The 23,334-nt window shown below is 37.0% G+C and overlaps 1 long non-coding RNA gene across 2 annotated transcripts in view; it reads right to left on the minus strand.

Moving 5' to 3' along the window:
- The window catches only part of LOC150059004 (uncharacterized), a 360,944-nt gene that overhangs the window by 246,583 nt on the left and 91,027 nt on the right, over window positions 1–23,334 (minus strand). For both annotated transcript variants that reach the window (XR_016536674.1, XR_016536673.1), the window contains exon 3: window positions 19,611–19,683. This is a non-coding gene — a long non-coding RNA (uncharacterized LOC150059004). The remainder of the gene's footprint in view (window positions 1–19,610; window positions 19,684–23,334) is intronic.

The following is a 23,334-nucleotide window of genomic DNA, read 5'->3' on the forward strand; positions in this document are numbered from 1 at the left end:
TGTTCAAAACCCAATCATGTCCAGGTCCTGATCAGAACCACTTTCATCTATTTCTCAGATCACAACAGTCTGGCCAGTAGACTCCCTGTTCCTATTTTCATTCCCACACCTTGTAGTTTATTTTGATGTAGACTCCAAAGGAAACTCCAAAGGAAAGTTTTGGGGCATCAACTCTACAACTTTGAGCCATGGCTGCACTTCCAGCTTTCTGATGGTTAATTGGAGATAAGAATCTCATGGACCTTCCTGGCTGGGCTGGCTTAAAACCACAATCCTCAGATCTCAGTCTCCTGAGTAATTAGGATTACAGACATGAACCACTAGCACTTGGCTAAAACAATCTTCTTAAATCATATGTTGTGTCACTTCTCTGATCAACATCTTGCAATGGCTTCTCATTTAACTAAGAAGGAAAATATTAACAAGGCCCTTCCAATTTGCTCCTCATGACAAATGGGATAGAAAACACTTATTCATTTGAGATTATTAGAGAATGACTCATTTATAAAATGATATTTAAATTTTTTTGCCAGATCTGGGCTTGAACTCAGGGCCTGAGCACTGTCCTATGACTTTCTCAAGGCTAGAGCTCTACCACTGAGCCTCAGCATCACTTCTAGCTTTTTTGTATGTATGTGGTACCAAAAAATCGAACCTGGATCTTCATGAATGCTAAGAAAGCACTCTACCATTAGGCCAAACTCCCAGCCCGATACTTGGTGTAAAAAAAAAAAAAAAAAACCTGAGGAAAGTGAGGGAATAGTACCCTAGGTTATCATGTGCAAAGGACTAAAGAAAGGCAAAGATACCAGTGAGGCTGAAGAGAAGGAATAGAGTGGAAAATACCAAGAAATGAGGTCAGTGAGACCAGGGTGCCAGATCATACAGACTCTATTGTAGAACCTTGTCAATCAATGTGAGCCCCTCTCTCTTATTCTAGCTAGAGTTCAAAATTCTCTGTATAGGGGCCATCTAGGATAAGGCTAAGAGAAATGAAACTCCAGGGTATAGAAACAAGAGGTTTATCTTTGTGATTGCTGTTCTTAATGTACTATGTGAAGTTATTTTCCTCACTTCCCCCCTTATGGTTTATCTCATGTTGTTACTGTATTTGACTTTGGTATCTCATATATATATTATATATACGTTAATCTGTTTACTTGAAATAGGTAAGGAAAGGAGAAAAAGATGATTGAGAAGGAAGGGGTGGGGAGAGGGAAGGTAGGAGAAAAACTTGGGAAGAGGTATCAATGTTCAAGAAGTACCCACTCCTGATGAATATAACTATAACCCCTCTATATATCATCCCAACAATAAAATACAATTAAAAATTCTCTATATAACAAAGCTTTCTATTTCCCTAAGGGACTTTATAATACCCTCAGATCAGCAGGTGGATTCAAAGTGCTGCATCCACAGCACTGGTGATACTTAGACTCCCACAATGTTTGCAGGCTAAAATCCTACTCCAAGGTAAAGGCTTTGGGAGGAGGAAGTATTTGGGAGATAATTAGATCCCGGGTGGAGCTCCAATAAATGAGTTGAGTATTCTTATAAAAGAGAATTGAGAATGGTCTCTCATTTCTTTTACTATGAGGACACAATAAGAAGACACCATCTTTGAACCAAGAAATAGATCTTCACCAGACTGAATCTGCCAGGACCTTGATAATAGACTTCTAAATATCAAGGTCTGTGAGAAATATATTTTTGCTATTTATAAGAGACCCAGTTTTTAGTATTTTGTCACTGAAGCCCAAATAGATTAAAGAAGGAATCATACACTTTCAGTGTCCACTGCGTGTTAGCCAACACCTTTGTCTTTTATTTATGAGTAAAGTAAATAGAAATGAAGACTACACTGTAATCATTTCGTTCACTATCAGATGGGAAAATATACATAATTTGATTTCAATTCATTGTAGCTGTTTTGCTACAATATAAAACTTGGAGCCCAGAAACTACACACACACACACACACACACACACACACACACACACACACACACACACACACACACGTTTTAGTGGCTTTATATCTACTGAGACATGATTTCTCAGTAATGAGGAACTACTGAGGATAATTAGATTTGCTAAGTCAGATGCCTTTAAGGATAGGTCAGATCAAAGTTTAAGTCAATAGCTGATGGTGAGGACTATGGCAAATCTGAGAACTCGTGCCCTGCCAAAGACATATTCTCATTTTGCTTGCTAGGCAGAAATTCTGGCATCTGAACCATGCTTCCAGACTTGTTTTGCATTTGTGATGTTTGAGCTTTATACCTCACCTGGCCTACGCTGTGCTCCCCCTACTTGTTTCTGCTTATTACTGGGGGTGACAGGCATATACCTCCACACCCAGCCAATATGCTTCACTCACAGCTGGGTAATAACTATGTGCCACCATGCCCAGCCATTGGTTGAAATGGAGTCTCACAAACCTATGTTTGGACTGACTGAAACTGTGACTCCCTGATCTCCACCTGACAAGTAATTAGGAAGAGAGACTTGAGCGACCCCACCCAGCTTCAAACTTACTTCTTTAAGTAATATTTTTTGTGCTAATTAAAGTTACTGTTGGCCAAATTCATCAATTCATCTATCAAGTATGTGATCTCTGCAATGACCTGTATCAAGACTTCATCTAGAAGCACATCATATTTCTCTTCTAGCTCACTTGTTCTAAATGTACCATGAAAACACCACACTTTTTTGGTTTTGTGTGCAGGAAGATCTTAATAGAGACAAGAAGACCACAATGGGATTTTTAGTCTCTGGAAAAGTCTGAAAATACGATACTGAAATAGGAATCGTGTGCTATTAGATGGTCTCTGGAATATCACTTACACACGTGCTCATGTTAGTCAAGTGGCTGATGAGGAAAGTCATTAGAAACTATTATTAAGTGCTTATTACATATTATACATGAAGTAATTACTACCCCCACATTTAATGAATAGTTAATAATTGATGTAGGTGATAGTGATTAAGAAATGGAATGTCATACTTGTAATCCCAATTTCTCAGGAGGCAGAGATGAGGAGATTCTAAGCTTGAAGCCCACCCAGGAATATTCCTATCTGAACAAATAAACTGGCTGAATGTAGTGTATACCTACACTACAGCTAGGCAAGAGGCATAGATAGGAGGAATATAGTCCAAAGCCAACACTGCAAAAAATATGAGAACTTATCTGAAAAAATAACTACAGAAAAAGAATTGTTAAGTGTGGCTTCAGTGGTAAAAAGCCTGACTGTAAGCACAAAGCCCTAAGTTCAAACTGTAGTATTGTCAAAAAAATATACCCACCCCCACACACATATACACATACACACACACATACATATATAGCGAGGAGTTAATACATGAATTACAATTCATCTGACTTGTATGAGGAAAATGTATACTATATTGCATACGTAAGTCATTACTGTCTATAGAGTAGCCAATTTGTGCCTATGTATATATGTGTGTGTTGTGTACATATGTGTGTGTTGAGAAAGACACATGTATATAGATATATAACTATAGATTTCTATAGATATTGATATATAACTGTGTGTTTGTGTGAATATATACATACATGGTGGCAGAGAATGAGACATAGAGACAGAGGCAGAGAGGGAGAACATAATACAGTTCCAGTTAACTTTATCCTCCAATCAGTGTTTGAACTAAATACTGATTGATTATGGTAGTCTTGTGTACAACATATTCAGTTATTATTATAACCTACAATCTCTCCTGATGTTTGCAAAATCATTGGAATCCCTATCATTTTTAAGCCAAACAATATTTTACCTGCATTGACAGGTACTCTCATCGCTTTTACTCCACTTAGTTACCGAGCTTATGGGACAATGTTTCACATGAATAAAGCAGGTCGTCCTCGTATATTAATACAACCTGGAAATGCTCTTACAGTAAGTAGTCAGCTTTGCTAATTTCCTAGGCACTTTTCAATCCAATACAATTGGCAATGAACATTGACCTTCAACTCTCTTGACACTGATTTCTATAAATCTCTAACTAAGAGAGAGGAAATCTCTCCACACTGATCACTTCCATCCAGTCATTTAAACCTTATATATCCTATAGTCTTCGCCTCCTCTGTTGTCATGATATCCCTCCTCAAAAAGGATAAAATGTGATCTATAATTTAGCTAGCTTACTTTAAACTTAGAAAAGTGGGTTTAAGAAATAGTGTGTATATAGCAAAGTTATGGAACCAACCCAGATGCCCCTGAGTAGATGACTAGATCACAAAGATGTGGTATTTATACACAATGGAATTCTATGCTGCCATAGAAAGAATGACATGACCCCACTTGTAAGGAAATGGAAATACTTGGAAAAAAATCATATTAAGTGAAGTAAGCCAGACCCAAACGAACATAGGCTCAATGGTTTCCCTCCTTTGTAATAATTAGTAGAAACCCAGGACTCTCCTAGCAGAGGATTACAATAGCTCAAAAACTAGATACATAAGGCCATATAGGATGAGGCTAAATGAGAGGATCTCCAGGATGTGGAAACAAGAGCTTTAACAAGAGCTTTACATTATGTGATTGTTGTTCTTAATGTACTATGTTATTTCTCTTCTTTTTTGTTGCCCTTTGGTTAATCTCATATTGTTACAGTATCTGACTTTGTTATCTGTTATATTGTATATACGTTTATTTGTTTATTTGAAATAGGAAAGGGAAGGGGAAGAAACAAGATGATTGGGAGGAGGTGGGGGGAGGAAATGGGGACAAAAACATGAGAGGGGGTGTCAATGTGTGAGAAGTGATGAACCCTCTGTCTGGCGAATGTAACTGTGACCCCTTTATACAGTACAATAAAAAAAAGAAACAGTGTGTAATATAAATGCCATTAGAAAACCCACTCACAGTATCTGATTGAAAAATATCAAAAGAAACACATCCTATCACAACATGTGCACAGTTGTAGGACGGGAGGTATTACCTTCTGTTGATTAATCCTTCAAGGTGGTTTGGATTTTATCTATATTGCTTTCATTATTTTCAAAAGATTAATGATTTAAGAATAAAGACCATTCAGCTGTGTATTTCTTTTCTAAATATCATGCAAGCCCCTGTAGCTGGACTCCTTCCCTTGTGCATCTTCCACTTACTCTCATTTGTATCTCCTGATCCTTACTTCTCACCTTCCATCTAAAAATAGAATCTCTAATAAGAACCACTGCAAATAATACACTGTGGCTGTAAAAACTGCTAGCCTATTCTAGAGAAGTGAGGCCTTGTTAAGAGAGTCTTTTATAATGGCTTTGTCCTTGTTCTTGAATGTCTGTATTATTTAGCCAAGTTACCTGATAATTAACACAGATCTGACCAATTAGGCTAACATTAGTGTCGCCTGATGCTTTCCCTGAATCCTGACTTTTCTGTTTAGGGCAAATTAAAGCCTACTAATTAAATAATTCTGAATGCCAATAGATAAGGTCTGGCAAGAATTGACTCAAAAAAACACTATTCAGTGGATTTGTTAACGGATATGAACTACTCACAACGATGGGAGGGACATCAAATCTGGCTACATGTATGATAAAAAAAGATTACTAGGTTAGAATTCATAGAACTGCCATAAAATTAAGGACCATACTAATATTCAAGGTGTCCCAATCCTATGTTCACTATCTAAGTGATGTAAATGCATTGTAAACTAGAAAGAGTGCAGGGGTAACTGGGTTATTGCTTCTCTCTGAGTACATTCTAATGCTTTGTGTTATCAGGATCAGATATCACATAGCAGGGAAGAATAAGTATAAACTGTAAAACCAGTATGATGAATCAGTTTTGATTAAGACTCATTTGATGTGTCTTATATTTGCTAAGTTAAATGGACAAAAGGAATTTTAATGTGAAAATTCTTCTGTTTTCTTAAATTTATTATTTTTTCTAATATTAGAACTATCTCTCTAATTTACTCTCTGTTGGATTTTTCTATGGCCTATTAGTTGAATGGTCTAATTCTAGTATTTTCTTCTATCTTCTTCATCCTATATACTACCAACTCAGTTCTAATCATGTCATTTCCATGCTCAAAAACTTGCATGAGCTCCCTACTACAAGCAGAATATTTTTAATAAATTCAAGATTCTTTAGAATTGGCCTCAATTTTTCCAGAATTGTTTTCTACTATACCCTTTTTTTTGCCTAGGGCTGGAACTCAGGGCCTAAGCACTGTCCTTTGGCTTTCCTCAAGGCTAACACTCTACCACTTGAACCACAACACCACTTCTAGCTTTTACTGTATGTGGTACCAAGGAATCAAACCCAGGGCTTCATGCATACTAGGCAACACTCTACCACTAGGCCAAAATCCAGGCCGCTCTACCATACCTTTATATAGTGGATTTAGTTTTTCTTTTTTTCTTTTTTTTTTTTGCCAGTCCTGGGCCTTGAACTCGGGGCCTGAGCACTGTCCTTGGGCTTTCTCAAGGCTAGGGCTCTACCACTTGAGCCTCAGCACCACTTCTGTCTTTTCACTATGTATGTGGTACCAAAGAATTGAACCCAGGTCTTTGTGCATGCTAGACAAGCACTCTACCCCTAGGCCAAACTCCCGGCCCCAAGGATTTAGTTTTTCTAGAGCATGCCTTGATCTTTCTTTCCATTTCTCTTCTTTTAATACTGCATTAGCCTATAGTAGTAATAAATGATAATAATAGCCACCATCTAATGAGTCTTTACTACCTCCACATAATTTTCTAATCACTTTACATAAATTATCCATTTTATCCTTGTAACAACCTTAATAAAGTGTTATGATGTCCTCTTTTTATGGATGAAACTTGGAGACATTAAACAACTTGCTTGTGAGTGCCTCTACTATATCAAATGGTGGAATCAGGCTTTAAATCCAGGCCTGTAAATCATATGCCCATTCCCTACACCCCTACCTGCCTCAACTTATTCTATTCCAAATGTCCTCACCACTAAACACACACACACACACACACACACACACACACACACACACACACGTGCACGCACACACCTAGTACACTACTTATTCATCAAGGCTCACTTCATATACTCCCTACTGCTGAAGAGAATATTTCCTTATCCAATATTTTTCTCTTATTAGCTCATAATAGTCATAAATTATAATGGTAACCATCTAATGAGTCTCCCTCAAAGCTCCTTCAAAGCTCCGAGATATATTCTTGCTACCTAAGAACCTGGTATGTCCCAAGTTTCAATACCTGGTGATCTCAAAGTAAAATAATTCATTCTTTAACATCAAAATTAAAATGACTCTGAATCCTGTATCATGGACCATAAGAAGTATATTTTTCTACAAAGTTTCCTCCTAAATTAATAGTTATTCCCTTATCACCAATGTCCTTAAATCAACTCTTCCAAAGAGATCCAGGGCCTTCTGGAATGTTTTACCTTCCTGTACTGATTTGTTTCAAGGTCAGGAACAAATCTATCTTATTGACCCTCACTCACTCACAAACACCATTTTGATTACAAAAGGCTAATTGGATGAGTATACCAAATTGTGCAATGAATACCAAGACAGAGATTTAGTTATGCCTCAGAGGAGGTAATCCAGAAGAGGAAATCTAAAGAATTCTTGGATCTGGTTTAAGGGGAAGTCTTTCAAGGCAAAATACCAATTGAAATTAGACAATGTTTATGACATAATAGTTTCAGATTAGTGATGACAGCAACATTTAGATCCTGAAGTATGCTGGGACAACTGAACTATAGCCTGCTATGTGACTGGTTGCCTAAGCGAGGAATACATGGTGAGGTGACCAAAGCATTTGGCCAGATACATTCATATGAAAAATGGATAAAACCATAAGGTATTTAGTGGTTTTGTCACCAGTACATTGAAGAATATCTTAGAAATAGGTCCTGTTAGTAGGTTGACTCAGTTCTCCAGTACAAAACACAATGAAAAAAAATGCAAAGGTGGAAACTGAAGACTAAAGAACAAGACAGATGAATGGGAATCTATCAAATTGACAATGTATTGTCAGTTTTAGAGTTATCACAGTTTAGGGTTTGTGAACTTTTTTATTATTGTTTTCCGGTTTGAAGTTTTTTCATATCATTTTCCAAAGGAGTATCAAGGCCTCATTCACATGTGTGTAAACTTTCTACAGCCAGAAAGTAAGATCAGCCTTGCCTCACCCACTTCATGAGTGATGTCCTTCCACGACTGGCCTTACACATATAATCCACACTGTGCCTTTTAAACAGACTCATTAAAGCATATCTCATAAACAGATAGCAAACTGGTACTGTTACTGCTTTAGAGCAAAAAGCCATATTTGAAGCTCAGATTTTCAAAAGCTACCTGTATCACCACTCAAATTTGAAAGGCCTAGTCTCATGATAACCAGTGTGTTACTTCACTTAGTGACATATTGATTGTCCCCCAAAACAGTTTGGGAGAACCTGTTTCCTGAAGGATTTCCTTTGCTCCTCTATGGTTGAAATTCAACACAGTTTTAAGGTTTTGTTTTTATTTCCCACTGTCATGTGCATCTACACACACACACACACACACACACACACACACACACACACACACACACACCATGGCCTATCTGAAGTCACCTAAGTGAATACCTTTCATGGAGCAACATAAATACCTTTGGTCTGATCCTCCCACCAAAGGGAGGGGAAGATGAGAAAGAATAGGTGGCTGGGAAAGGGAATCTCTGTCCTCCTCCCTAGACTAGAGGCCATCTACACAGGGACAGTCCACAAATCTGCAAACATTAACTCAGACAAGCTTCATGTTGCAGGGGGTATTGAGGCTGCAGAAGTAATAGAAATGTACTTACCACTGTCAAAACTAATCTGTTAATAGCGAAGTGTGTGGCAGGCTTTGGGAAGCTCATATCTGTGAGAAAACTGATTTCCTATTTACAGAAAATGGAGCTGTTATTCCTAAGCAGAGAGATGCCTATTGTGCGGGTAATTACGAGGAGGGCCGGCTGACCTGGCAATGAGGTAGTGTGGCTAAATACCTGAAGGCAGGGAGAGCGCCTGCGATGAAAGCAGAGCCCCATCTGTCAGCCTGTAATGATTGTGCGATTCCGAGGCAGAAAGGTTTGTCTGGAGCAGCTGGTTTCTCTCCAAGTGACCTTTTAGCATTTCTGCTTTTGCCGTCTGACAGATGTGTCAACTCAATAATTTCAAAAGCCCCTGAGTAAATAACCAATTGTGAGCAAGGATGACCCAAAGCGATGACAAAATGGCAGCACGAGGCACATTATGGAGCATAACACCGAGGGACAGAACCCAGGACATTATCAGAAAGGGGAAAACAGTTTAGCCTTTATTTTGGACTAAATGTCCTTCTTACCCACACATCAGTCGTTCTGAAAGCGGAGAAGCCAGGGGGGATGTGGTTGGACAGGAAAGGCATTGTGGTGGCGCCCTAGCCCTGGGGAGCCTGCATTAGGCCCCAGGACGCAGGTGGCGTCTGGGTGCAGGAAATGGGCTCCTGTGCGCTCACAACTGTACAGCCAGGACAGAAGGCCAAGCTAATTGGCATTGTGAAGGATCAGACTACGCAGCAGCAACTACTATCGGAACGAATCTGACGGACCTTCATGAGCAGGTGCAGCACGGCTGGCCACTGCGCATAGGCAGGGCACATGGGCTCAGAAGCAAACCCCACAGCTTTCTGAGCTGCAGAAAGCCCAGCCTAGAGGACTAAGGTAGCCTGGGATTTCTCTGGGCACTTAAAAAGCACGCTGGAAGGAAAATCTGGCTTATTCAGCCTGTGGTTCCTGTAGGCCTTTACACCCTTAACAGCTCTAAAGGTAAACTATATAGCATCAATCCAAGGTGAGAATCTCCCTACAGGCACTGGGCTCTCTAGGGGTCCCCTTACTCATAGGACCAGATTCTGGAATGGCAATTGGGAAGACTCAGCTGTCTGAACTCTCTTGACATTTTTCCACATGGAATTGTTAGGATTTTTTAACCTCTAGACTTTTAAATAAGTTACATACATTTAAGCTGAACATTAATCTTCAGAGGCAGCCTCCCATCCCCAGCCAGTCTTCCTAGAGACAAACCATTACTTCAACAGAGGCAAGGTAAACACAGAAATGGTTGCTGGAACCGGCACATATTGGTTAGCAAGAATCAAGATCAAATTTGTCAGGAATTTTGCACACCGGGTTTTCAACCACTAGTGGCTCTGGAATTAGTCATACACCAGGAAAGTTGCCAAACACTGTAAGTCTGAGGTTTTCTCCCACCTAGCAGAGCCTGTTGTTACACACTTACTAGAACACTAGAGACATACATGAATCTAAGTACTGGAGACAGAACTTCCATTTGGCCATAAGACTGGCTTCCTCTCCCTTTTTTCCCCAGATTTATACTGCCGATCTTACATTTCATCAAACAATACTGAAGAATTTGTCTATCTGTAAAAGGTTTGAGGGACACAGAGCATGGCCTAGTGGTAGAGTGCTTGCCTAGCATGCAGGAAGACCCGGGGTTCAATTCCTCAGTACGGCATACATTAGAAAAAGCTGGAAGTGGTACTGTGGCTTAAGTGGTAGAGCTATAGCCTTGAGAAAGCCAGAGAAGAGGGTTCAGGCCCTGAATTCAAAACACAGGACTGGCAAGAAAAAAAAGTTTGAGGATATTTAAGGATGGTGGCTATATTCTTCAAAATAAAAATTACCTGTTCCTTAGAATAAAAATGCCTCAAAATAATACACATAGGTCCCATTTTTGGCCTAACTTCTGTCAGTTTAGGCTGACTTCTTCCCAAAATAAAAAGTGAGAAGAAAGACATAGGAAGGGGTAACAATATTCAAGAAGTAATGTACCCACTATCTTATGAATATAACTGTAACCCCTCTCTATATCATTCTGACAATAAAATACTTTTTAAAATTTTAAAAATTAAAAATAAAAACTTCTAGTTAATCCTATGTAATCATGACATATAAAAATGCTCAGAATACTCCATACTCATTCCTGATATCAGAATTCCATTAAATTGTGTGCTTTCTATCCTTCTCTCTACCAAAACAAATATGTTCTTCAGAATCTGAGTCTTCTCTCACAGCTCTGGTTTATGATTTATTTCTCTTTCACTGTTACATCTATAGCATGTTGTGTTTCTGCCTCTCACTTTGGCTCTTATTCATACAATGGTCCACCTTGTAGTTTTGCTTTGTTCTTTTCTGTGTGTATGCTTTGTCTACTCAAAATAGAGTAGTACTTTGTTCTTGGAGAGCAAAGGCTAGAATACAAAAGAAAGTTTGTATCTTCCTATATCCTCCACAGCACTATTTGAGCACATAACAAGCACTTACAATTGTGGTTCTCGACTCTAAATATAGCATCTCTGATAGAGCTTTAAGTATATTTTAACACCCAAGCTACAGCCCTCTGATTCTCAGTTCTCATTACAGTGTCTTATAAATGTTCTCAAATGACCACACATGGATCTACTTTATTGTTACCAGTTTTAGAATCTCTGGGGAATTTTAATACACAATGGTGTTTGGGAACAATGAATTAAAAGAAATACAGATGAATGGAGAAAGGGATGAAATAAAACTAAAACATACAAAATAGGCAATTGTTTTATCAACATTTCTTTCCTAATTTTTTAACCAAGGTAGACTCAGCTAACTAAAATATACCACTACATCCCCTTAACTTTCTATATTTGTCACAATATTTTATGTCTTTCCATTTAGATTCTTCTGGCCCTACCAAGTTTGCTGGGAAAATTTTCTAGATCTCAGATTATATGAGACTAAAGTAAGAGTATCATTGTGTTTTACAGCTGTTTTTAATAAGACAATGAAAGAGAACATCCTAGCTTGAAAAAGATGGTAAAGGAGAAAAGACAGAACAATTCACTTTTGTTTGTTCCCATTTCTTCTCCATGAAGGGGAGTGATATTGAGGCTGTAGAAGACTGAACACAAATCTTAGTAGGGGAGATAGTGAGCGAGTCTGTAGCAGCTTTAAAATGTGTTCAAGTCCAGATGCATTACATCTAAGACAATTAAGACAATTTGCAGCTGTTATTGCAGCTGCTAATGTCTTGGTGGAAAAAAAAAATCAGAGGGAATGGGAAAAATGCCAAAAGATCAGAGCTAAGCAAATGCTTTGGATTTCATAAGGGGATGGGGTTATAATCTAAGGCCATATGAGTTTGACTTTCAGCCCTAACAACATTCTAAAATGTATCCTTAAGTTGATTATTCGTGTGATGTTAAAGAAAAAAAGTACTCCCCAAAACCAGCATGAGGGTACCAAAAATAATTCATGACAAACTGCCATCAATTATTAGAAAGAACGGAGAGAGAAATAATATGACAGTTAAGGTTCATTTCAATACCAGTCAGGATAGATTTCAGGTGACAGAAACAACCAATGTGCTGAGTTCCAGCTATGTGTACTGTAATGGGCCTTGGGGATAAAATGCCCAACAAGATAGGCATTGCATCACCTTCTAGGGGATTTGAAGCTAGTGGGAGAGATAAAGAAGAACATGAGGTCAGTTTTCATGGGATTAAATGTGTATGTAATTGAGAAAGATGAAAAGCAGCTTTAGATGAGAGCATCTCAGTAAGGGTTTAAAAGGCAAAGACATACAATCCAGCCCAAAAGAGCTAGCTAGGGTCAGGAGTAGAGAACAGGTTAGATAGAGAAAATAGGAAGCGAATGAATTCAGGCAGACAGAAGGTAAAGGTGATGAAGAGAGTTGCAGTTAGTTCCAGAAGACGAGCCAACTTCAAAGTAGGAAGCAAGGAATGAGGAGTAAAAGGCAGAGAAATAGACAAAGACCAGATCTGAGCATCATGTTAAAAAATTTGGGACTTTCTTCTGAAACTTATGGAGAAATGATTTTAAGCCAGATAATGCAAACTGATTTCACCAAACTATTTGATGGTTTCTTGTACTATATACTGTGAAGTATTGGCTGTGTAGCAATGAAGAAAGGGATTTTAACTATTTGGAAAATTGTCCCATAAAATGTCAATTTGTAAGCTTGATATCAAGTACAAAGAGTAATATCGATATTTCTGTGGGCCCTTTCCTTAATTCCATTTTTCTTAATGTATTTAGCCAAACCTGGGGCAAAGCATTCTTATAGATGACACAAAGCTGGAAAAGCAAACTCATTATGCAGGATGATCAAGGTTAAGAAAGCTTCCAACACACTGGGAGAGTTTAAGCAAACAACAGAAAATTCAAATCCATATTTGCATTTTAAAAATAATGCATTGTCACAGGATCAAATGAGGAATCTTACTTTCTAACAACTAATGTAAAAATATAAATTCGAGCATCATTACTTGTTTTGTTAGAGAACCATATGGCCTCCTTGATGAAAACAACCTGTGTTTGCTTCGAGCTAGGAAAGGTGCCCTGTCACTTATCCACAAGTAGAAAAGTAAGCTCCATTCTAGGTCCACATGTCCTATGTTAAGGGCATGAGCATTTACATAAGGAGGATGTTTTAGAAAAATAGATGAATACATTTGGAAGTTGGAAGAATTAACTAATTGGTCATATGGCATGTAATGACAGTGGACTGGAGTTTGTCAAGGGTAATCTGTAGATTATTGTAGCTCAAGATTTTGCACCATCTCTTGAAGATGGTAGCTGCAGATGAACATTTCTCACAATACAGTGGAAATATTCATATCATGTGTGGCAGATTATTGGAGAAAAAAGATTTTACATTAAAAAATAGAATTCTCCCCTCCATATTTTCTTGGACTTCATCATAGTCAAGCCTAGTTCTTTGTTTATGACTTACTTTTTTTACTTTTTAAAAAAAATCTAGTTAATAGGAAGGTTACATTATAGTCACCAGATAGAAGGTACATTAGTTTACAAACATTGATACTCCTTCTCATGTTTTGTCCCCATTTCCCTCCCCTCATCTTGTTTTCCCCCTTCACTATCCTATTTCAAATAAACAAGTAAACATATATATATATATATATATGATATACCAGATAACAAGGTAAGATACTGTAACAATATGAGATAACCAAAGGACAACAAAAGAGATGAGAATAATTCAGCACATTAAGAACAACAATCACACATTATAAGTCATGCCTAGTCCTCTATTCCAGAAGGGCTAATGACTTTAACCCAAGCCAGCTTTCCCACTTGTTCATTCTTGCCTTCCTTCCTGCTTCCCCTTCTTTCATCTTCCTCCTCCTCCTTCCTTTTTGTTCTTCCTCCTCTTCTTTCTTCTTTCTTCATTTTCTTTCTTATTCCTCCTCTTCTTCTTCATCCCCATCTCCTCTTCCTCCTCCTCCTTCTCCACCTTCTTTTCTTCTTCTGTACAAGTACTGGGGCTTGAACTCAGGCCTAATGTTTTTGCTTAGCTTTTTCACTCAAGGCTGGTGCTCTAAGTCTTCTGTCACACTTCAACTTCCAGGTTTTTACTGATTATGAGGGTCTTCCCAGACTAGCTTTGAACCAGATCCTCAAATCTTAGCTTCTTGACTAGCTAGAATTATAGGCACAAGCCACTTGCACTTGGATAATTTTTGCTCTCTTTCATTCACTGTTAAACTTTCAGTAATTAGTCCTTCTTTCATTGACCATTCTTCTAAAGAATCCCAAACAGGTCTTCATCACTTCTACATTTTTCCTACAAATTCTGACACCTCTGCTATGGCAGATGTGATAAAAAGTAACCAGTGATAATGTCAAATCTTTTTGTATGTATTCTTCCTGATACTTGTTATGTAGCTCACAGTAGTTCTTTTCTATCTGTAATCATGATCTAGGTCTATCTCCACTTGCCTGGTTCTGCCATTCTACCATAAACTTCTGAAGAAAGAAATTTAAAAAGTGGCTCATCTCTAAAGGTCAACTCACCTCTCACTTCTCACAAGTTCAAAGACAAGTTCAAATATTTGTCAGGATCACCCCTATCCAACAACCCCATTTGTCTTACTACAAATGAGGCTTATGCCCCTAGCCCCTTCTATTGTCTGCTAGCTCTATGGGTCTGCTTCCAACACCAAATGCTACTCATGAACTTCACTTTTGTTTCTGAGGATGGTTTTCCCATGCCTACAAACTGGGTTTTTTATTGTTATAGACTACAGTTTTCCACCACTGCTTTTAAGAGTTTGAATGAACAAGCTCAGTACAACCCTTGGCTTCTTTCTTCGCTCGTATCCTTGCTTATATTACATGTTCTTCCAAGAAACGTTTATTGAATAATCCTGCATATATCTGATTTGCTCAGTGCTATGATCTGCTTAGAGAAAATATCAAAAACTGGCCCAAACTCAAGTAACAACTGTTCATTTTTCACCATCATTACAACCCTCTGCATCCCTCTTATCCTAGAAATTGTAATTTTCAACTCTTCATGACACATGCACATGTAGATAATACTGCAACTCCATTATTTTATTTAAAATAATGTACTTTCCCTACTTACTTCTCAGTCTTTTGTAATCCGGGTTTCTATGATGACTGTTCCACTAAATTGGATTTCACAATGGTCAAACTATCCTACTGCTTAACAAATACAATAAATATGTTCCAGTTCAATTATTACTTTATCTCCCTGTAGCACTTGTCATTTTTTGACAAGTCCCTTCTTTTTGAAATTCTCTTCTGCCTTTAGCGTCAAGACTTTTCTCATGACTGACTGACTCTTCTTTTAAAACTTCCTTGTCTCTCTCCACCAGCCACTTAAAAAATGATCCTTACCAAGATTTTACTCTCAAAGCTTCCCTTATCTCACTCCTCAAACTCTCCCTTGAGTAATCTCATCTACACAAAAATCTCAAGTAACTCAGATGAAGGCATCAGACCTCTAGGTTCCCATCTCTGCTTGCATGTGCTGTCAGCTTAGATCCTCACTCAGGCAAACTCACTTCAGCATTTTTCTTGTTCTCAATCCCTAAAAAAATCAAGAAGAGAAAGTTGTGGGTGCTTTGGGGTTTTTTTTTGTTTGATTTTTGCAGTATTAATGATTGATCCCAGAGCTTCACATTTAAGAGGCATATTGCTTTGTGCCTTGAGCTATGCTCCCAACTCTTTTGTTTTTATTCTGAGCCTAGTTTTCTTTAAGATGTGTTGGATTTTTGTTGTATTTTGATATGTGTGTGTGTGTGTGTGTGTGTGTGTGTGTGTGTGTCGGGGCTTAAACTCAAGGTTTGGGCACTGTCCTTTAGCTTTTTCACTCTAAGTTAGCACTCTACCACTTGAGTTACACCTTCAACTTCACTGTCAGCTTTTTGGTAGCTAACTGGACATAAGTAGTTTCAAAGGCTTTCCTTGCCCAGGTCAACTCTGAACCACAGTCCTAAATCTTAGTCTCTGAGAAGCTAGGATTACAGCCTGAGCCACAGGTTTGATTGAACTTCTCTTAAACTTGATATCCTCCTGCTTCTACCTCCCAAGTAACTGAGATTACAGGTGTGAACCATCATGCTCAACTATTAAAAGTAGAAACCTCTTCTCAAAAGGTATCAGATCAGATTAGGTTTGTTTAATTTCCTACCATTATTTTTAATTTATTTTAAAATTAAATCATGGACATAAAGTTACCCTAATTCAACCAGTACAAGATAAACACATGTACTGAAACATCACAATGGGCCCCATAAGAATATATATAATTATATACCAATACAAATAAAACTTAAATGAAACTAGAAGGATGGTTCTAAATGTACTCGATTGTCACTCCATAACTGCATGTTTTTTCAATAAGCAAGAACTCATTTGGATCTTGGGAATAAGTCTTACATTCTGAAGATCACTAAATTTCTCCTTCTGTCTTGGGAGGTTCCGTGATAGGACACGATGTTTCAAGATTTTTCTTTAAGAAGTATTTATAATTGTCCTATTTATTCCATAGACATGGTGAATTTGTCATTGGAGACAATTCTTTCACACAAGAGGCTAAAATCTTCACTGATAAGGTCAGAATCTTTTCTCTGCTGTGAATCCTCAGATGCATGCTGCCACCACTAAAATAAAGTCATAAAACAGAAATCCCCAAACAAGACTGGATAAGCCAAAGTGTCATGAACCCCAGCATATGTACAGACATAAGCCTATTATTTCACACCTGGTGCTAGGCCAGTGGAGAGTCAAGAAGCACGGAAATAAACAGTTATTTTGACAAAGCAGTATTATTGTTTGTCATTCAGCAAATTTGCCTAACTTCTAACAACTTCCCTTTCTTTTAAAAAAAATCCACACACCTAACATTCTTTACATGAATCTTATAATAACAAATCTGTAATTATATTTCCTATTTTTATTTTTTTCCAGGAAATCCCTTCACTTCTACTGTATAAGAGCTACAGTGCATCTATCTCCATTAGCATTGTCACATGGGTTTTATAAAAATCATATTACAAAATGTGGGTCAGTGATCACTGAGTCATGTAATTTATCAAGACAATACCCAGATGCACTGTTTGACATTCGTTTTGCAGGGATGCAATCTACTGGTGTAAACAACTCTGCAATGCTTTCCATTCTTCAAAAGCAAAGGCCATTTATGACTGGAGGAAAAAAATCAATATCGAGTCCCACTATCAAATATTTAATGTCCCCATGTTTTATAAGATAATATATCATTGAAAGCTGACAGTATACCTTCATCCAGTAATACATCATCTTGTTAGCATGACACTCTAATGATGTGTTCAAATTCAGACTTTTAGAACCAAAAAGGACTTGTCTTTCAGCCCAACCCCCTGATTTTAACTAAAAGGCACTGAAGTACATGGAACAAATACATTACTGAAGTACAAGTAACTTGCCAAGAAATTGGGAATGAAGGCTAGAACTAAAGTTTCCCTGATCATGAACTCCATAAATATCAAGTTAGGCTCCATTATGGTTTGAATATAAAATGCCCACCACCAGCCCATATGCTATAACTTCAGAGTTCCATCTGTTACCACTATTTTTGGACATCCTGGAAACTTTAGGAGATGAAACCTAGATAGAGGAAGTAGGTCACTAGGGGTGAGTCCCTGCAATTATCTTGCCCCCGACCCCTTTTTATGTCTCTGTGTGTCTCTCTGTCTCTATCTCTGTCTCCCAGTGTCTCTCTGTTTCTCTTTGTCCATCTATCTGTCTGTCTCTCTCTCTCCCCTTCCCCCTCTTGACAGCCATGAGGTAAGAAGTTTCTCTGCCACACTGTCCTACTTCTAGGATGTTCAAGCACATAGATCCATGTGACCATAAACTGAGCTTTCAGTAAAGTCAAAGTAAATCCTGCTGCCTTAAGTTGTTTTATTGTCAAGTATTTTATCAGAATGAAGAGGTTTATACAAGCTCTTTTCAAATATCACATATTTCATTATATTTATTTTCTTTGATACAGATTTTTAGAACAGATTGAATTTCCAAATGCTTGTATTGGATTGGATTAAATTGACACTGTACCTGCTCTTTTTGGTGCACTGGAAATAACACAAGAGTGTACTACCCTGTTTACAATCAAAGCAAGACTTTTCAGAGCAATGAGAGACAAAAAGCAATAGATAATTCCCCTAATTTGTCTTTCACAGTTTCTACTTAGTCCTACTCACGGGCATTCCTCCTCTGTTGTCCCTTAAAAATTGCCTTTCCTCTTGACTATTTTTCTCTTATGGCATTATAAGCCAGTTCTCTTTGTGATTTCATCTCTCACAAATTTTGGCTATGATCTACTTTGATTACTTCAAATATGTATCTCCTGAGTCCTGTCTTCTGTCACCACACTGTCATTGCATCTCTACTGAATATCTCATAAATTCCTTGAGCTTAACACATTTCTAAGGGTTGACACCATGTACAACTCTTTATTGGAATCCACATTGGAAGAAACAGGCACAGCTCCTTTATATCTTTCCCCCATTGAGAAAATGTCTTTCCAAATATAGTATAAATCTGCTACAATCTGTTGCTTATATAATAAATATTTATCAAGTAAATAAACAATACAATTGAGTTGCCTTAAACAAGACATTCAGTATACACTTAACAATTACCACATATTTTATTTTATTAAATCTCCCTCAAAATATTAGTTAATTTCAATTACTTCTTACTAAAGCTATTCTCAGACATTCCTGTTTCCATGATAGTCTTTCAAATTTAATCTTATATACAGAATGTTTTAAAAATCCAGTGCTTCTTTCATAGCTCCCTATTTCTCAGTAGAAGGCTAATAATCAGTGATCTTGCCCCTGCCTACTTATTCATTTTATCCCTTTTCAGTTTTTCAAGTCATACTGTTATATTTTCTCTTCATGCAATGTGCATTTTGCCCAGAATGCCCCTGATAAACTTTTACTTTGTTTTCAGCTAACATAGAAGGGGTAACAATGTTCAAGAAGTAATAATGTACTTAATGGTATCTCAGTTAATGCTCAGCAGAAGAAATAAACTGATCTTTGTTTGCTTATGTATTACATGATTTGTAATATTTTTATTAGACAATATGCTATAGATCAAGCTTGAAGTTTAACAAAAATTCAATGATGACAAAGAATAAGGGACAATATAAAAGTAACAAGAAAATTTCATAGAATCAAATATTGTTCTAGTGAGACAGTTCACTTGGGAATCTTACTTTTTTTGTTGGTCGTGGGGCTTGGACTCTGGGCCTGGGTGCTGTCCCTGAGTGCTTCAACTTTTTTGGAGACCTGTGTAAGACATTAAGTATATATTATGATAACTATAGGAATTATATCCCTATAGATATGAAATAAAAAAGTGAGTAATGGCATAATATTCTCACAATGAGGCATGTTCTCTTACTGTTTTAGAGACAGATCACAAAATATTATCTGTGATTGTACCATTCACAATTATTTTAAATAAAATTTAAAATTATGTCATATTTTGACAACAAAATATATATTCTCTATAAATAAACAGTTAATAACTGTAAGCTAGCATACTTGTTATTTGAAAATACTATTGCATCTTCACAGAAATATTTGACATTATTTTTCTAGATTTTAACATATTGGCATGTTTTAATGAGTTTGTTTTATTCTAACCAATATTACTCTGTAACTGACATACTATAGACAGTTTTAATATTTTAATATTTCTATAAATATAATTCAAAAGATGAGCTATTAAATTTTGCATCTTATAAATTTGTCTAATAATGGAAATGCGAATGCTCTAACTTGAAAACATTTTCCAACTGACAAATTACGTAAAGAAAACATATATAGAAGATTTTCCAAAAGTCTCTCCAGAAAGATAACATTTTTTTCTATACACACTATATAAATAAACCATATTAGTCACCTGAACTAATGTCAAGATTGATGAAATAACTGTGAAGTCAGGATGTTTATGCCAAAATAGAATGAGCAAATATTGCCTATGAATTGTTCATTCCTGTAAGAAAAAAAATCTTCCTCTATCATATTCACTTTCAGGTCTCACCTAGGTAAGGCAGAAATTTTCTCTTAGATACAATTGAATCTAGTCTTTATTTGACCACTATGTGATATGTAAATGCCATTGTATAGCACATGGACACATAGAGAGCTTAAACTTAAAGAGGTAAGCTTTTATATGCATAAATGAAAAACATTCAGTTTACCTTGAGAGCACACAAAAGTAAAACAAGCTCACTGTAAAATTCAATTTATATGGCAAGAGTTAAAACAAACATTCATCAATTTCATTGTCAAAGACTGGATAGAGTTAACAAGTGCCATTTTTTTTCAAATGCCATTTTCTTTACAAATTTGAATTTATATTGCAGGAATATTATTTTTATATAAATTGATGTAATTTGTATTGAAATCTATGTATGGTAATAGGAAATATTAACTTAAAGGTACATAATTATTTTAAAATACTGAACACAGAGAACTTGTTGATATTCTTACTGTTTCTAAAACCAATCTATGTGTTAATACATATAAATAAACTGGCCTGAGGGGTGGAAAAAAGATGTAATGTACTACCTTACAAATGTAATTGTAACCCCTCTATACATCAATCTGATATTAAAATAAAATTTTTAAAAAGGGAAATCAAGAAGAGTTATCTTTTGATTTTTCTTAGGCAAACTTCAGAGCTTTTTTTTTTTATGAGGCCCTTGTCTGTTGGATGGCTAGTGAAGATCTTTTGCCATTCTGTGGGCTTTCTTTTTTTCATATATTTTTATTGTAATTAAAAGAAGGGTTACATTATATCCACCAGATAGAAGGTGCATTACTTCACAAACATTGATACCCTTCCTCATATCTTAGTCCCCATTTCTCTCCCCCCACCCCCACACCTCATCTTGATTTCCCCCCTTCCCTATCCGATTTCAAATAACCAAATAAACATATATACAATATATCAAATAACAAGGTAAAATACTGTGACAATATGAGATAACCAAGGGACAGCAAAAGACATGAGAGATAACATTAAGGAAAACAATCACTCATTATATGGCTTTTGTTTCTATAACCTGGAGGTCCTTTCATTTAGCATCATACTATATGGCCTTATGTATCTAGATTTTGCTCTATTGTAAATCTCTGCTAGGAGAGCCCAAGGTTTCTACTGATTATGACAAATGAGGGAAACCATTGAGCTTATGATCCTTTGAGTCTGGCTTACTTCACTTAATATGATTTTTTCTAAGTCTTTCCATTTCTTTACAAATGGGGCAATGTCGTTCTTTCTGACAGCAGCATAGAATTCCATTGTGTATAAATGCCACATCTTGTTGATCCACTCATCAATTGAGGGGCATCTGGGTTGGTTCCATATCTTTGCTATGGTAAGTAGAGCTGCAATGAATATCGTTGTGCTAGTGGATTTAGTATTTCCTTGTTTCTGGATGATTGAGTAAATGCAAATGAGTGGAATTGCTGGGTCATAGGGGAGCTCTATGTTTAGTCTTTTGAGGAACTTCCATACTGCTTTCCATAGTGGTTGACCAAGTTTGGACTCCCACCAACAGTGTAGTAGTGATCCCTCCTGGCCACATCCCTGCAAGCATCTGTTGTTATTAGATTCTTTGGAGCTCTTTCTTAACAGTCCCAATTGTACTGTAGAGATATGCCATGGTAGCATTCGTGCCACTGAAACATTTTTATATGTATCTTCCCCCTCACTGCACAATGAGTTACTTAAGGATAGGGACTGATTCTAGTCTACTGTGTATTCTCAGTGCTTAACAAGGCATTAAGTGATGACAGTTATTGAGTAATATTGTACCAGCTGATACAGAACCTTGAAGTCTCTAAGTTTATCCCACTTACGTTTTTAAATCATACTCCACCTCATGATTTTTTTGGTCATGTAAGTATTACCACAGGCAATTTATGCCTCTAAGAAAAGGCAATGATGAATGCTTCTACAAAAGATAAGCTGTGAAATAAATAATGGAGAGAGAACCTATTTAAAAACAGGACTCTGATATACACTCTATCTGTCCATTTGAAGAAGAGTGAGGCTAGAGAAAAATAGAGAAGAGAGGGAGACAGAAAGAGAAATCAAAACAGAAAGAAAACAGAGAATAATAGAAAGACCAATACAAACTATTTGCCCTTGTTTCTACAAAGGTAGTTTTATCCTCATTGATCTGGTCCCTTTAAAATTCTTCACTACCGTTGCTTCAGAGAAGCCAAATCTATGGAGAACTCTAAGAATTTGTTTCAGCCTTCAATGTTCTTCTCACCAATCATAAGTGGCTAAGAGAGGGCATAATACATCCAGTACAATATAATTGACTCAAATCCTCCATAACTACCACCTTCAAACAGCAAAACTTTAGGCCTCCTGTGTCATCAGCTCTTGATTTGTGGCAGGATGTGCTTGTGGAACACAAATATTAAAGTTTTGCATCTCAAAATGACTTACAAGAAATAAGGTATATATCCATGCTTCCATGCTTTAAAAACCAACTTCTATGCTTTGAGTACTGAGAGTACTCAATATTCTATGTGATATAAATCCTTCAAAGAGTCACCTGAGACACTGTAAGCTCTAATAGTTTAAATACCCAGTAATGTAAACATGACAGCAGAACACTCATCATTTTTAAATTATATTCAGTTAGATTGTAGTCCAACGCCAAGCTGAAGAATGTAAATTGCTTTCCAAGATACTGTCCATGTCCCACCCAGGGATTTAGAGTTTAGAGAATTCATGTAAACAACTGGAGGCTCCACATAGCCCTGTGGGCTGGATGTGTGTGCTCTACATTTGTCATATGATCAGAGGACTTTCTCAGGCTGATTCTTCTGCTATCGTCCTCTTAAAACACTGATATCCAAGATGTAATGTGGAACTCAAGCAACATTGCAGTCAATTACCACTGTGAA

The sequence above is a fragment of the Megascapheus bottae genome, chromosome 9 (assembly GCF_031878675.1).
Source record: "Megascapheus bottae isolate mThoBot1 chromosome 9, mThoBot2.hap1, whole genome shotgun sequence".
NCBI lineage: Eukaryota > Metazoa > Chordata > Mammalia > Rodentia > Geomyidae > Megascapheus > Megascapheus bottae.